This window comes from Dermacentor albipictus, chromosome 9 (genome assembly GCF_038994185.2).
Source record: "Dermacentor albipictus isolate Rhodes 1998 colony chromosome 9, USDA_Dalb.pri_finalv2, whole genome shotgun sequence".
In the NCBI taxonomy this organism is placed as follows: Eukaryota; Metazoa; Arthropoda; class Arachnida; order Ixodida; family Ixodidae; genus Dermacentor; species Dermacentor albipictus.
The window spans coordinates 80,569,672-80,586,070 of NC_091829.1; the positions used below are offsets into that span (position 1 = coordinate 80,569,672).

At 44.7% G+C, this 16,399-nt stretch overlaps 1 long non-coding RNA gene across 1 annotated transcript in view; it reads left to right on the plus strand.

Moving 5' to 3' along the window:
- The first annotated feature begins 637 nt into the window (after positions 1 to 637).
- Positions 638 to 16,399, plus strand: part of LOC135919015 (uncharacterized) — a 54,094-nt gene continuing 38,332 nt past the window's right edge. Inside the window, exon 1 of the long non-coding RNA XR_010569857.1 lies at positions 638 to 723. This is a non-coding gene — a long non-coding RNA (uncharacterized lncRNA). The remainder of the gene's footprint in view (positions 724 to 16,399) is intronic.

Consider the following 16,399-nt stretch of genomic DNA (forward strand, 5'->3'; position numbering starts at 1 on the left):
TATTTTCTGACATTCTTGAGCTATCAAGTAAAAAACATCATTCACGGGGTAAATAACAGTTTGGCATGAACGGTAAACGTTAAGAGTAGAGTGATGCAAGGTCGAGAAAACTGCAACTGCACGAAAACAGAATTAAAGCAAGGAGCCTCGAGTAGCCAGTAGCGCGTCAAATTAGCGCGTATTCGGGGGCTGCTTTCACGCACGGAGAAACACTTTATGTAGCACGTATTGAGCAAAATAAAGCTGTATGGGGAGCTTCTCACGTAGCTCTACAATGTTCTTATTGACAGTTTTTGTATGGATATAATGATTGAGAGTTATACTAATTATTTATTAATTAATTATTTGTGCTGATTCCAAAAGAAATTATGGCTGAGTATCTCCAAGCGACGGCAAACAACATTACCTTGGTTCGGTCTAGCTGCGTAGCATGTAGTGCACCTTGCATAATTAATACAACCTTCGTGCTGGCTTCAAGCCACTTTCTCCACTGCTAGAATGAGAGACGCAGTGTTCCCGCTCCGTGGCCTTGAAACTTATAGCCCGTTCAATTCGAAGTGAGTTTCAGACCGAATTTAACCTTTCGTCTGGAACTTCAGTCAATGACGCCATCCGTCACGTGACCCGAAAACTCAGTCTGGTTCTTTGCCACGGTGCGACAGGTTCTCGGGGCACGACGCTGCCGTCCCTTGCGCAATTTTCATCACTTGCTCGGCTATCCAGGTTAGTTACGTTGACTATACTCGTGAATATAGTAATGAAAACTGCTTCTTTTCCACGATGCCATGCCCTCATGACTCGGGATGGTGTGCGCCGTTGTAATCAACCGGAAAGCGATTGCTTATGAAACAATCTCTGGCTTATTAGGTGTCACAGACGTGCGCGTCTAAACCATACGATGTTTGGCAAGACGCCTCGCCAAGCGCGGACTGTAAGAAGCGGTTGGAAACTCGGTAGTAGTTCGTTGGTAATTGGTCGAATGCTTTCTTTGTAAGAGTGGTAATACGATAGAACGGGTTCTTTACATGCACACATGTTTAGTGCGTCAGAAGGTTCCGATCCACCGCAAATAATCCCTGCTGTGAGTGTCCAAGAACTCTCGCAATTTTGTTCGAATGTTTGTTATATGTGTTTTGCGTTGAACATGGTACGATGTACGGGATGGGTTTTACAGGCACGTTAATTAGGAAATACCTGCCAGAACCAATCGATGTGCCGGTGGACCCCACTGGAAAAATGGATGCTTCAACTACTATGGGAACTTGTAACTTACTAGCGGCCCTTTTGGTGCGGTACTGGTGATAGTTGTTACGAAAAGTGCGATTGCATGTGCGTACGTTTGTTGTGCGCTTCGTTGTTGTTCTTGGGCAGCGTTATTCTCAATTTTGTCCTAGCTTTGCCGAAAGTCACAGCTGTCTTAATATATCTAAACAGGCTAAAATACAGGCCACGGGGTCAGGATGTGGTGGTGGCTACCGGTAGATTTAGCCCGCGGTGCAATCCTCTCTGGACAAGGCGAATGAAAATACACACATGACATCCTTAGACGGGAGCATCTGCATTGAGTAACCTTCTAGTCATGCTCGACAATGCGCAACCGCTGCGGAGTATTGTCCTGATGCTAAATGAGACGTCGATTAAAGACGCGATCTTGCTGTACGGCGATCGTATGTAAACGCTCAGGAACACCCGAGCATTCGTTGAGCGCGATAACTCGGAGGGGGAAACGTCTAGCGTTTATGATTCGCGACGTGCCTTATTTGTAACATTAGCATTGTTACTTGGGTTGTTTAGTTGATCTTCAAGCAACATAATAGTAGCAGGAAAAAAGACTCAAGGAAGATTTTGTATGCAACTAGGCATGCAAAGATTTTCAACAGGCATTTTATTGCTAATGCGACACCCCCCCCCCCCCCTTGCCTTGGCCGTATCTGTGGGCTAAAATTCTAGCAGAAAGTCAGCGCTGGTTCTGTTTAGCGCATGCGTTCTTTTAGTTATTGTGCGCTGTTATCATGGTAATTGCTCCAATAGAAATTCAGCTTAATGGGAACATGCTCAGTAGTGCGGAAATTCTTTAAACTTGGAAAGAAATGAACAGTATTGTGAAGCTCAGCTCGGAACACGGAAGGCATGACAGCGTGCTTCCGGGAACGGGCAAGACGCTCATCGTAATCGCATATAATTTACCGTCTGCGATATTGATAAATAAGCTACTGCAGTTTATCTGGCGCCAAAACTGCCCTTTGCAGCTTACCCGTAACCGCCTATTTTTATCGCGGAAACTTATAGCAAGGACCATTTCGATGCGGCAGGAAACGTGGCGAGAAACGCCTGATTGCTTTTGATTTCTAGTACCACATGGAAAGGATGACTCAATGTCTGACGTAGAAGTGCACTTTCGTGCTTCCACTTGATAAACTTGTTTGCCGGTTACAGCGCGTAACCTTATCTTGCGACCGCGCACAGCGGGAAAACAATAGCTGCGATCAAAATGAACAGGCCGCTGCTCATGAACTCGTGCTGGACTGTATCGTCAAATTTGTTGAAGGCACTCGAGAGAACACATGCCTTTTACAGGGTCCTAAAAATTCAACCATAAACTTTTACCCGGCAGCTATGTTAGATATGCAAACGTTGCTAGTACGGGTGGCTTATGCGCTCTGATGATCATAATTTACGCGTTCAAGTATAGTCAGCAAGCAGATCAGTTCAAGCACATCAATCCTGTCCGGCTTCCAGCTAGACTGGCACGCTACGCGGCAACAGCTACGTACCATGGGGGAGGGCAGGGGGTCCTTTATTAGGGGGAAGATGCTTTTATTTCTCTCTCTCTCATTCCCCTAAAGACATTGTTCGGCACAATGCAAAGCTACGCTTCCTACAGGGAAGCAGACATAACACACATATTTATTTATGGAACCCCCCCTCCCGGCCTCTCCTCCCCCTTCTCTCCAGGCCAAAGTAATCTCGAGGAGAATCGGGAGGTTTCTTAAGAATGCACAACCATTGGCATTTCACCACGCGGCGCCAAGAATGAAAGCGCATGGATGGGCATCTCTCAAAATCAAAGAATAGGTGCGTCGAACACTTGCAGTATATTAAGCATGAGCACATTCGCATACCGTGCAGGGGCTTTTGTGTCAACGCGATCGGCTATTAGTCTTGAGTATTGTTTCGGATCACATTTAGCACAGCGTATGCCTCTCTTCTAAAAAAAAGGAATACGTCATGCGGTGGATGTCACGTAATACCAGTGTGGACTAGCCTGAATCCAGCGCCGTGAGTGGCCCCACGATCGAGGTACCGGGTGCCCGATCACACCCAACGACTTTTGTGGGCCCTAAAAAGTGTTTAAAGGCACCCTAAAGTGAAAAATAACTTGAGCTGTGTTAGTAAGTTACGCTTGTACCTTACAGTTAGAGCCTAATACATGAGCTATACATCCAACCATTTCTCAGTAAAGTATGCATTGCTATGCATCCAGTTGTCAGAACATAGATATGTCAATACAATGAAAATTTCTGCATTCTTCCAGGATTAGTCACCATGACTTTGATCTCAAGCCTTACTACGCGTGTAGCAATACACGCTTAGCTGTGTTTAACATTGGCTACCCTTCAATGCTTCTTAACGCTCTAACAAATTGTTAAGCTTCTTGGCGCAGATTTCCATAGTTAGCTTGCACATGTATCAATGCATCACTAGCATCTGTTCAGTTTGTTATAGTGCGTGTTCCCTTGTTTTTACTGTTCACTTGGGCTAGTTGGTACCTAGTATACGAAAAAATAGCAATAAATATGGGAAATTGTATTCACTAGCGCATTTAAGTTTCTTATGCCTACACTAGCGACTGGTCTGTCTCAATTATTCCATGCATGTGTAGGCTACGGCTATCAATTATACTTAGTTCCATTGTCCGCCTAACATCGGCCCGCGCTGCTGACCGATGTTGAGTTGTCAGCCGCGCTAAGGAGGTGTGGTGTTGTCTATGGGCTTTCCGCTTCCCTGTCAATCAGTTTCCCTCTTTAGTTTTCAGAAACACCGACACTTCCAACTTTTCATTATCGTGTCTATCAACCCTGTTATTGTGAAGTTAAAAATTCATTAGTGATGTGCGAACAGTTACGTTTCGAATTGACTCCACATACCCAAGAACAACGACTTTTGACTATCGAATCTAATTTAGAATACTTGACTATTCGTAAACGAAACAATCAACTCAAAGGGTGTGCGGAGCGTGTTTGGTAAATAATTATAATTTCTTCGCAGTGTTCGGTCCATCTAACACTGTTCGCAACTGGACTACCGGGGTCAACTGAGGAAAGGAGAAAAAAAAAGAAAATTATGATCGTGTCCTGCAGGTGACAATTTTAGTAATTAAACAGTGTGACAGCGTATCACCAGATACAAGCAGAGCATTGCGTCCGTTGAAAGTGCCTAGTGTATACCGCTACAGCGTCGCCCACCGCTGTAAAGCGACACAAACGCGGCGAGACTGCCTAAACATTAGGCTGCTTTGAATGACTCGCGAATGTAAATTTGTAGCCTATCAACAACCGAGACAGCCTTTTGCGTGATGATGCATGAATAGACAGACGCTATCAAATGCAATCAGAACCCGGGCAATCAAACCGAATCTCTCCTGCAGCTGAATGACCTGGGGAGGGGGGGGGGGGGGGGTGGATAATCGACGTCTGCTTGCCTTGAGTTTCCGCCGTGTCAACCGCAGTATGTACGGCTACCTCTCAGAATGGAACAGAAACGGAATATTACAGAATACTTAGCACGAAAATATGGGATTGATTGTGAGGCGAATGGCACTGACTAAGCGAGTAGTATTCGACATCTGCGATATTCGCACGCACCGGTAATTTGGGCTGTATTTCCTTGTTTAGACATTTTCTGTTGCTAGTATCTATCGTGATAAATTAAGAAACAATCAGAAACGTTCTTTCAGAAATCAGTTAAATTTAACTCTTTGTTTCTTTTTTCTTGCTTGCTTTTTGTTTAAAGCATGAGCTTTATTTTGTTTAACCATTGCCCAGCACCAAGGCAAACTTTACTCATACCATCTCAGATTTCCCAGTTGAACGGCTATGTTGGCCGTTATAACCGAAATGATTTCTGTTCCCGCTTCACATTCGTTAGAGTGTCTATCAACCGGGAAAACGTGGAAAACCTAGGAATTATCAGGGATATGTAATATTCTAGAATCATCATCATAATCATCAGCCTGGTTACGCCTATTGCAGGGTAAAGGCCTCTCCCATACTTTTCCAACCGAGATATGTAAGGCCAAGTTTATATTTTGAGGAAGTGGAAGTCTTGTTAAGTGACTTCTTTGACAAAACTTTAGCGTTCACCATCAACATCATTAGCGGCAGCAGCAGCAGCAGCGTGGTTATGCAAACTGCAGGGCAAAGGTCTCTCCCATACTTCTACAAGTACCCCGGTCAAGTACTAATTGTAGACATGTCATCTCTGCGAACTTCTTAATCTCATCCCCACACCTAATTTTCTCCCGCCCCTTGCAATGCATCCCTGCCCTTAGAATCGAGGCCCTAACCCTTAATGACCATCGGTTATCTTCCCTCGTCATGACATGTCCATCTCATGCTCATTTCGTTTTCTTCATTTTAACTAAGATGTCATTATCTCGCGTTTGTTCCGTCACCCAATCTGCTCTTTTCTTATCCCTTAACGTTACGCCCATCATTCCTCTTTCCATAGCTCGTTGCGTCATCCTCAATTTAAGTAGAACCCTTTTCGTAAGCCTACAGGTTTCTGCCCCGTAGGTGAGTACTTGTAAGAGAAAGCTAGTATACACTTTTCTCTTGAGGGATAATGGCAACCTGCTGTTCATGATCTGAGAATGTCTGCCAAACGCAGTCCAGCCCATTCCTACACTGTAAACGAAAATAAACCCACCTGGGAGTTTTTAAGAGGTGATGTGCCCTAAAACTTCCCCTCCTCAAATATTTACTCCGATGTATGGGAGCAAAACAGCGCCATTCCCTCGTTTCACTCCGCTGGCTAGCTGCGGGAGTATTAAGGCGACATGACGCGATTTTACTCCGCTTCAAAATCTTGTTCTCCCGTGAAACTCCGACATGGAGTTTTAAAAAACTCCCCTCCGCCGAAAAAAGTTGGTCACGTGGCGCTTCCCATGAGGCTGTGCGCCTCGCCAGCGACCGGGCGCGTTCGGCGGAGCCGGCAGTGCTCATGGCTGACGGTTTGTTTACGTCTGTGAAATGTCGTTCCGTGACAGCGTTTCGTCAATTTGTTTCCCGTATTTCCTTCCAGAAAGTGCTATCGGCATGCCTGAAGCTCACTGTATCTCAGCTTCAAGTACATTAGCTGTGATCACTTTGCTGACAACGATGATTGCAAGAGAAACGTTTTCAAGTGCGGAAAAAGGCTTAGGTATACTTCAGAGCTGCTCACTGGCTCGTGATGTCGGTTCAGGTTCTGACTGTGTTTTCGTGCTGCGTGACCCTGGCTTGTGTTCTTCAGTACGTGAAATGCGACTTCTATGTCCTTTTGGGTACATGCTGACAACGTCCAGTGTAGTGTTTGAAAGGATCGCGTAGCAATGGCAACAGCAGCCACTGTTCGAGCGACGACGTCCGTGCTAGTCGCAAATGAATGGCGTACCCCAAGTTCGTTGCGGTGCTGTGTTGCCAGTGAGAAAGACCGGAGTGCAAGCAACTGTTTTTATGTATCTGTGAACGGATATCCTCGCCCGAAAAAAAACGGTAGGACATAAGTATGCGTACTGAAAATAAAGCTTCTTATTGAGCGATGTGAATCGAATTGTTATCGCGCATATAGGTTTTGGTCACGTCGTTGCTTCCGATATTGCATTAATATTACGCTCTATCCGAGACACTGATTTAGACGCATGCTTGCTGGCTCCGAGTTTAAGGATTCCCTTGACAGATCAGCGATGTAGCTCCTTTTCACAACCGAGAGAAATTGCTTGGATGCATGGAAAGTAGTGCGGTGTATAAAATGTATGACTGCACATTTTTCGGCGTTACGTTGACTGCTGCGGGTCATGTTCACACGTAATAATTTCTTGCTACGCTTCCACTACATCGCAAGAATTTAATTTTGTTATGTAGCACACGCACTTACACTTTTCTTGCTTTCTGTAACTAACGCACCACTTTTTGGCCGCGAACGCCGGCAGTGTGCGAAGTCGCTTCAGCACTCACAGAATGGCATGATAATTTTGAAAAATTACGTCATTAACTTTTTTTCTCACTATTCTGAATTAACAGTTTTGTGTTGATTAAGGTATTCAGTTAATTTCAGAGAGGCAGATCTCGTATGAACGAGCATGTGAGTCGTAATTCTGAAAACAGCACAGCTGCTCCCTAGGCGGTTTCGGGGCACCCAGTATCGTGGCTATATATACTGGCACCGTTGCTTGTAGAGTATCGCGTGTACGTGGGTACGTACGTGTAGTACGTGTACGTGTAGTAGTACGTGTATCGTGTATCGCGTATCGCGTGTACGTTTCTGCATTGAGCGTTTCTGAAATGTTTATGTATGTCGTGATATATGTGCTTTCATTGACTTGTTTCGCCGAATTTGACGCGGTCTCGTGTGCATATTTCGAAATTGGACCAGCAGCCTCTGCATGTAAACATGTTCGCGCAAACTCACGCGATGCCTCTTTTTATACTCCCGTTGCACCTCGAAAAAACTCCGTCAATTGCAAAGTAAAAAAATAAAGAAAAGACAGAAAAAAAACTCCCATAATTCCACGCAAGAATTCCGCTCGCACGGAGTAAAAATTCTACTCCGATCATACGGAGCATAATAAACTCCGAACCGGGGGGTCACTAGAGGACAAGCAGTATACTCCCACCTCGGAGTTATTTCCGTTTACAGTGTACTCTTCTGATTATTTCAGTCTCATGATCCCGATCCGCGGTCACTACCTGCCCTAAGTAGATGTATTCTCTTACCCCTTCCAGTGCCTCGCTACCTATCGTAAACTGCTGTTCTCTACCGAGACAGTTAAACATTACTTTAGTTTTCTGCAGATTAATTTTTAGACCCACCATGCCTATTTGCTTTTCCAGATCAGTGAGCATACATTGCAATTGGTCCCCTGAGTTACTAAGCAAGGCAATATCATCAGCGAATCGCAAGTCACTAAGGTATTCTCCACTACCTCTAATCCCCAATTCTTCCCAATTCAGGTCTCTGAATAACTCCTGTAAACATGCTGTGAATAGCATTGGTTTGGTCTAGCTGCGTAGCATGTAGCGCACCTTGCATAATTAATACAGCCTTCGCGCTGGCTTCAAGCCACTTTCTCTATTGCTAGAATGTGCGACGCAGTGTTCCCGCTCCGTGGCCTTGATACTTTGTGGCCTTGATACTTTCTTTGTGGAAGACTACGGTGGCTGTGGAGCCGCTATATATATCTTCAAGTATTTTTACATATGGCTCATCTACACCCAGATTCCGTAATGCCTTTATGACTGCTGAGGTTTCGACTGAATCAGACGCTCTCTCGTAATCAATGAAAGCTATTTATAACGATTGGTTATATTCCGCACATTTCTCTATCACCTGACTGATAGTGTGAATATGGTCTATTCTTGAGTAGATATTACGGAATCCTGCCTGGTCCTATGGTCGACAGAAGTCTAAGGTGTTCCTGATTCTATTTCGGATTACCATAGTAAATTATTTGTTGGCAACGTACGGTAAGCTGGTCGGTCTGTAATTTTGCAAGTCTTTGGCGTCGCATTTCTTATGGGTTAGTATTATGTTAGCGTTCTTCCAAGATTCCGGTACGCTCGAGGTCATGAGGCATTGCGTATACAGGGTGGCCAGTATTTCTCGAACAATCTGCCCACCATCCTTCTACAAGTATGCTGTTACCTGATCCTCCCCAGCTGTCTTCCCCTTTTGCATGGCTCCCAAGGCTTTCTTTACTTCTTCCGGTGTTGCTTGTGGGATTTCAAATTCCTCTGGACTATTCTGTCTTCCATTATCGTCCTGGGTGCCACTGGTACTGTATAAATCTCTATAGAACTCCTCAGCCACTTGAACTATCTCATCCATATTAGTAATGACATTGCCGGCTTTGTCTCTTAACGCATACATCTGATTCTTGCCAATTCATAGTTTGTTTTTCACTGCTTTTAGGCTTCCTCCGTTCTATCCATATTATATTTCCTTGTGACAGCTTTCTTACGCTTGTTAAGTTCGAAAGTTCTGCCAGTTCTATTCTAGCTGTAGGGTTAGAGGCTTTCATACATTGGCGTTTCTTGATCAGATCTTTCGTCTCTTGCGATAGCTTACTCGTTTCCTGTCTAACGGCGCTACCACCGACTTCTATTGCGCACTCCTTAATGATGCCCATGAGATTATCGTTCATTGCTTCAACACTAAGGACCTCTTCCTGAGTTAAAGCCGAATACCTGTTCTGTAGCTTGATGCGCAATTCCTCTAGTTTTCCTCTTACCGCTAACTCATTGATTGGCTTCTTGTGTACCAGTTTCTTCCGTTGCCTCCTCAAGTCTAGGGTAATTCGACTTCTGACCATCCTGTGGTCACTGCAGCGAACCTTGCCGAGCGCGTCCACTTCTTGTATGATGCCAGGGTTAGCACAGAGTATGAAGTCTATTTAATTTCTAGTCTCGCCGTTCGGGCTCCTCCACGTCCACTTTCGGCTATCCCGCTTGATGAAGAAGGTATTCATTATCCGCATATTATTCTGTTCCGCAAACCCTACTAATAACTCTCCTCTGCTATTCCTAGTGCCTATGCCATATTCCCCCACTGCCTGGTCTCCAGCGTGCTTCTTGCCTACCTTGGCATTGAAGTCGCCCATCAGTATAGTGTATATTGTGTATTGTATAGTGTATTGTGTATTGTGTATTGTGTGTATTGTGTATCAGTGTATAGTCCATCAGTCTGGGAATACTTAGTGAAAAACTCGTGGAATTTGTGCTTCTATCATGGAAAATGAGCAGTAATGTTGTTGAAAGGGAACGAGAGTCATGGTAATGCTGCCTCGAGTAACAGAGAGGAATCCTAGCGAAACCCCCTTGACGCCATGTCATCCGCTGGTGGAGATTCAAGAGTACCGCGAAACACCAACTTTCCGGACGCTCGATGATAATTCGGAAGGCTTCGTGGCACCACCACTTCCCCCATAATGTCAGTCGATCAGAACGTCTGAAATTTCGGACGCGAGAATCCTTCATCGTCCGATTTGCCGGACTTTTTGCCGCAACCACCGGTCCGAAACAGCATTAAAGCGCCATCATCGCCGCCATTTGGATTACCTTGCCGTCTCGAACCGGCGCCCTCGCACGCAGATCTGCTGGCAGCCGTAGACACCACCACAGTAACGGTCAGCCTAGCTGCTTTGACGTTCGCTATTAAGCTCCTTACCATTTTGTGCCATGCTTTCCATTGAAGGAATTCGCTGCTGTTAGCAATGGCACTGACCGCGCCTTTGTGGTGCTCGCGATTTGCTCGAAACTCGGAAAGATGGCGCGTTCCATAATGCCAGTTCTCTCAAGTTAGATTTGCCTCAGTGCAAAACTGCTACGTGGCAGAGCATAACATAAAGTGCTGTGGTGAAGCATAAGCGTGAAAAGGGGGCAATTGTCATGGGACGGACACCATGTATTTCTTAATTATACACGCGTGTACTCGCCATCTCCTGTCACAGTACGAACACCGATATGCCCAAAAAGTGTAGTGGCAGGCCTTCAGAGCTTTTTCGAGTATGCCTGTGGCGATTTGTACCTTTAGTGGGCCCGTTACCAGGTCTGGCTATGTAGAGCTGACAAGCATCGTGCATACTATGCGCCCTAACGACCATGTCTGCTAAGTATTACATCGCTACGCGCCGCGGAAAGAGGTGAAATTTCAAACCGAATGCCGTCTGGCTTTCTCCTCGCGGGCGCCGCGCTCTACGTATCTCGCACAGGTACGCCTACGTACATCGCACTGCGGTGGCGTCGCTCGTAGTGACACGTGACTTCGAGAATTATTCAAGGCAACATCTGTTATTTGTGTAATCTGTTGCTTCAATATACGAATTGAAGTTTTGATCCATATCCTCAAAATTCCGCAAAGCAACTCTCAGCACTGTTTCAAAAGCAATAAATGCCGCGGAGACCGAAGGTATGATCCTCTCTCGCACGCGCTTAACCTCGCCGCCACGCTCTCGCTTTTCTATCAAACCACAGACACACTAAAACTACTAATAGCTATTAGTTTTGTCACTTCCAAGCTACCATTTAAAGACTACAAACACTCGACGTGCCACCCGGCTGCACGTGTACAAGCACGTGGCGCGAAAGGACGCTTTAACCATCCTACAAAGCCAAATGTACACCAAACACACCCACTCACCCGAAATACGAGAGACAATGAAAAATAAGAAAGAAAAAGAAAATCACCCAATTACTGTTTAAAGGCAAAAAATTCAGCAAATCAAAAACAGAAGCAAGCTCAAACCATGCACAAAAACGTATGATTTCGTCGCCGCCACGGAGCCCCGAAAAGCACGTCCATTCGCCATAAGTACACGACGCGTGTGCATCTCTAAGTACCCGCGGCGCGATCTAGCACCGATATCGCAAAGCGTGTGTCTCAGTTTTGAAATGCCTGGCGCGCCAGCAACTGACAACGCTGAGAAACGCGTCATGCTGCAGCCAAGCGCCTTTCTCACGAGTCTTTCTGGACACGTGGCGCCACCTAGTGGCATTACCGAGAAGTCCCCACGTGGCCTCCGAGACGAGAAAAGCGTGGCGCACCGGTGTGCTTGCGAACGCTCAGAATTGTTGCCTCGTTTGCCCCACACTCAGTGGCACATGCTCAATCACCCTTGTTTGCCAGAATTTCATGAAGAGCGACATATACTCAGTGCATTCTTGGCGCAGTTCACTAAAGCGCTGGCGCGAAATGCGTTCATTCAAAATAAGCATATACCCAGGGACCTACACTGCTAATGCATTCGGCTGCTGTCCTCGATGATACATTGTGACGAGGATTCGATTGCGCTAAGCATCGAATAAGTTTAAGGCAGCTTTCTCATCATGTAGTGTGGCACATTCCTTGTGGCACACACCTAGTAACCCAAGTTCGCGTCAAAGACGTTCATTGAAGAGCTGCACGCACATACTCGGGCATACGCAGTGCTACAAATCGGCGTCAAGGAGTTTCTTCGAACAGCGCTACTGGCGGATATGTATGTATGTATGTATGTATGCTTTATTTCCACAAAAACTAAATACAGCTTTGCGGGGGTCAAGCTGTCAAGCTTGACCCCCGCAGGTCTTTGACCCCCGCAAGGGTATTTGGGGCTAGTCAAGCTGCTCGTAGCAGCTTGACTAGCCCTAAATACCCTTAAGAATACAAAAAGAAAATAAGGGAGCAGCAGCGCGGAAATACAGTTTTCCCAAGTACACACATATTCAAGCATTACAACATATCATGCACACGCATCGCAAATCAGGTGAGGAAAAAAAATACAACAATAACAAGATGTGAGAAAGCAAGCAAAAACACGAAATCTCACTGCACTTCAAAAGCACACAGGCATTGTACAACTCACATATGAGCGAAAAAATCAAGAATATCAGGAGGAGAACAAGTTGCAATATCAATTTTATTGTTAATAAGATCGTTTAATAACCGAGGTAGTCTGGAGCACAGCATCTGTGATCCATAGTTTGTGCGCGATTTTGGTACGTGCCAGTACTCTGGCTTTCTTGTGCTGTATGGAGTTTCGTGTAGCTTTAAGCAAGCCATAGATGTAATGTAGTTGATGTTCTTTTTCTATTCATTTTTATACGCAAGCACTAAACGATACTTTAAAAGGGCCTGTACTTTCGGTGTGTTAAGTTTATGAAATAAATAAGCTGAAGGGAAATCGTATGGTTTATTGCAAATAGCGCGAAGAGCCTTCTTTTGCAATATGTACAGCCTGTTTATATTTGTGTCAGAAGTGGTAGTCCAGACCGAACAACAATAATTAAAAGGCTGAGAAAAAGTGAATTTTATAACCAGCACTTAATAAAGTGAGGAAGATAGTTCAAGGAATAAAATATTCCAGTGATTTGTGAAAGCTTACAAGCAAGAAAATCTATATGGCTCTCCCACGTCATAGTATGATCAAAAAATACACCTAGCGATTTTACCGAGTGTACAAGTTCAATTTTAGAATTGTTCATTAGCAAATCTTCCTCTAGAGTAATTTGTTCTTAGCGCGAAATAACACCGCCTTAGTTTTTTGTGATTTCGTAGTCAAACTGTTGTCAGATGACCATGTGTATAGTTTATTCAAAACTGCATTAGCTCTTATAATCAATTCGGCAGGGCGGTAGATGAAAAAAATAACGTAGTGTCATCAGCATAGATTACGTAACGCGTATCAACATCAATGTTTACTAAATCATTAATAAAGATATTAAAGAGGAGGGGCCCTAAAATACTGCCCTGGGGTACACCTACATTGACCGACGGAACTTCAGATTTAAAGCTATTTACTTGTACAAACTGCTTTCTATGACCAACATACGACCTAATCAAGTCAAGTGCATTGCCGCGTATACCGTAGTGGTTTAACTTACTAAGCAAGACATCATGATTTATAGAATCGAAGGCTTTTGAAAAATCGACAAATTCTCCCAATGTTAGCAAACGTTGTTCAAAATTATTTAGAATTAGTTCTTTCTGTTCAAGCAAACCTAGCTGTGTTGACATATTTTTCCGGAAAGCGTACTGATGCTTAGTTACCAAGTTGTGCTTGTCCAGAAAGTCTGATATTCTGCAAAAAATTATTTTTTCCAAGCACTTCGAAAATATAGGGAGAATAGACACAGGTCTATAATTAGGTAGGGCAGTTTTGTCACCTTTCTTGAACAATGCCACTACTTTTGCCATCTGCATTTTATACGGGAACACACCGGTAGAAAGGGATTTATTATAAATATGGGCTAGTACTGGAGCGATAATATCTATTACAAATTTCACAGGCTCGATTTTAATGTTATCAGCATCGCACGAATTACTATTGTTTAGTGCGGAGAGGAGTAAAATTACTTCTGAAGTGTTTGTGGGACGCACAAGAATTGAATTCACACAGTTCGTTGTAATCGCTTCGTCTCGCTCATCTACCGTGACACGTGTCGGAGCGAAAGAGGTTCCTTGAAGACCGGTGCGTATGCACACACTAGACTCTACTCTGTGACCTAAGTTGGTCCATTGGTGGTTTTCGAACCCTGTGACCTCAGCACAGCATCAAAATGAGCTACCTGTTCGCCCGCGGGCTACCCAGTTGACCAGGCATGTTTAAAAACGGTCACACACAGACACACACACACACACACAAACACACACACACACACGCACACACACACACACGCACACACGCACACACGCACACACGCGCACACACACACACACACACACACACACACGCACACGCACACGCACACACACGCACACACACACACACGCACGCACGCACGCACGCACACACGCACGCACGCACGCACGCACGCACGCACTATTCCGCATTGATAATTACGCATTGACTCACGTCGTGATTCGACAGGTCTCCTGGCACGACGCGATATCTCGGAGGTTACCAGATGCAAACAGATGCACACGTCGGCTGCTTAGGTGCAGTACAGAGCGCGATAACGAAAAAAATCGACAATCACGAGCCTTGCAGCTTTGCCAAGATTGCTTCAATGGTGTATACTACTTATTCATTAGAAATTTAGTCAATGCGAAATTTCGTCACAGTTGGCCCTTTACCATCCTCCGAAAGCTATCTTCTGTAAGTGCGAGTTACTGCTGCGTGGAGATTTTCACTGTTTTAATTTGATGTATATTAGTGGTGAAAAAGTGTTACAAGACAATGTTATACCTATGCATCTGGCGAACAAGCGATTGGTATTTCTTGGTTCTTGCACCACCAACCGGCTGTTAACGAAAGCGCTCAACGGCAATGTCTAGTTGACTATACCTGAGAGGAGTAATATCACGGTCCCACATAGTTCCAGAATATGCTATAAAACTTCCATAGATCTAGTCACATGAAATAAATATCAGCGTCGAATTTAAGCTACATTAATTATTTTACATGCCTAAAATAGTTTTTATAGGGCATTTAAAGTTTAAACAAGTGAAGATGTTCCGGTTCCCTATAGAACTGGAACATCGCCTCTAAGCACCTTTTTGAATTAAGCTATGGAGCAGCATTGAATTACGTACGTTCATCTTTAGGTTTGAAATAAAAGTTTTTCGGCAGCAGTACGCCTATGTTCTTGTTGTAGGGCAAGCTGCTGGTTCGTTGCGTCCACGTATTTCTCTTTGACAAGCAATTATTGATAGTGTTGCGCGCAATTTAATTGAATTACCCCGAGTTCTTACCAAATACTACGTACGACAAGCTACCTCACAATTTCCTGTCCAACTCCAATTCAGACAATCATCATCATCATCAGCCTGGTTAAGCCCACTGCAGGGCAAAGGCCTCTCCCATATTTCTCCAACAACCCCGGTCATGTATTAATTGTGGCCATGCCGTCCCTGCAAACTTCTTAATCCCAACCGCCCACCAAACTTTCTGCCACCCCGTGCTACGCTTCCCTTCCCTTGGGATCCAGTCCGTAACCCTTAATGACCATCGATTATCTTCCCTCCTCATTACAAGTCCTGCCCATGCCCATTTCTTTTTCTTGATTTCAACTAAGATGTCATTAACTCGCGTTTGTTCCCTGACCCAATCTGCTCTTTTCTTATCCCTTAACGTTACACCTATCATTCTTCTTTCAATAGCTCGTTGCGTCGTCCTCAATTTCACCAGAACCCTTTTCGTAAGCCTCCAGGTTTCTGCCCCATATGTGAGTACTGGTAACACACAGCTGTTATACACTTTCCTTTTGAGGGATAATGGCAACCTGCTGTTCATGATTTGAGAATGCCTGCCAAACGCACCCCGGCCCATTCTTATTCTCCTAATTATTTCCGTCTCATGATCCGGATCCGCCATCACTACCTGCCCCAAGTAGGTGTATTCCCTTACTACTTCCAGTGCCTCGCTGCCTATTGTAAATTGCTGTTCTCTTCCGAGACTGTTAAACATTACTTTAGTTTTCTGCAGATTAGTTTTTAGACCCACTCTTCTGCTTTGCCTCGCCAGGTCAGTGAGCATGCATTGCAATTGGTCCCCTGAGTTAATAAGCAAAGCAATATCATCAGCGAATCGCAAGTTACTAAGGTACTCTCCATTAACTTTTATCCCCAATTCTTCCCAATCCAGGTCTCTGAATACCTCCTGTCAACATGCTGTGAATAGCATTGGAGAGATCGTATCTCCCTGCCTGACGCCTTTCTTTAT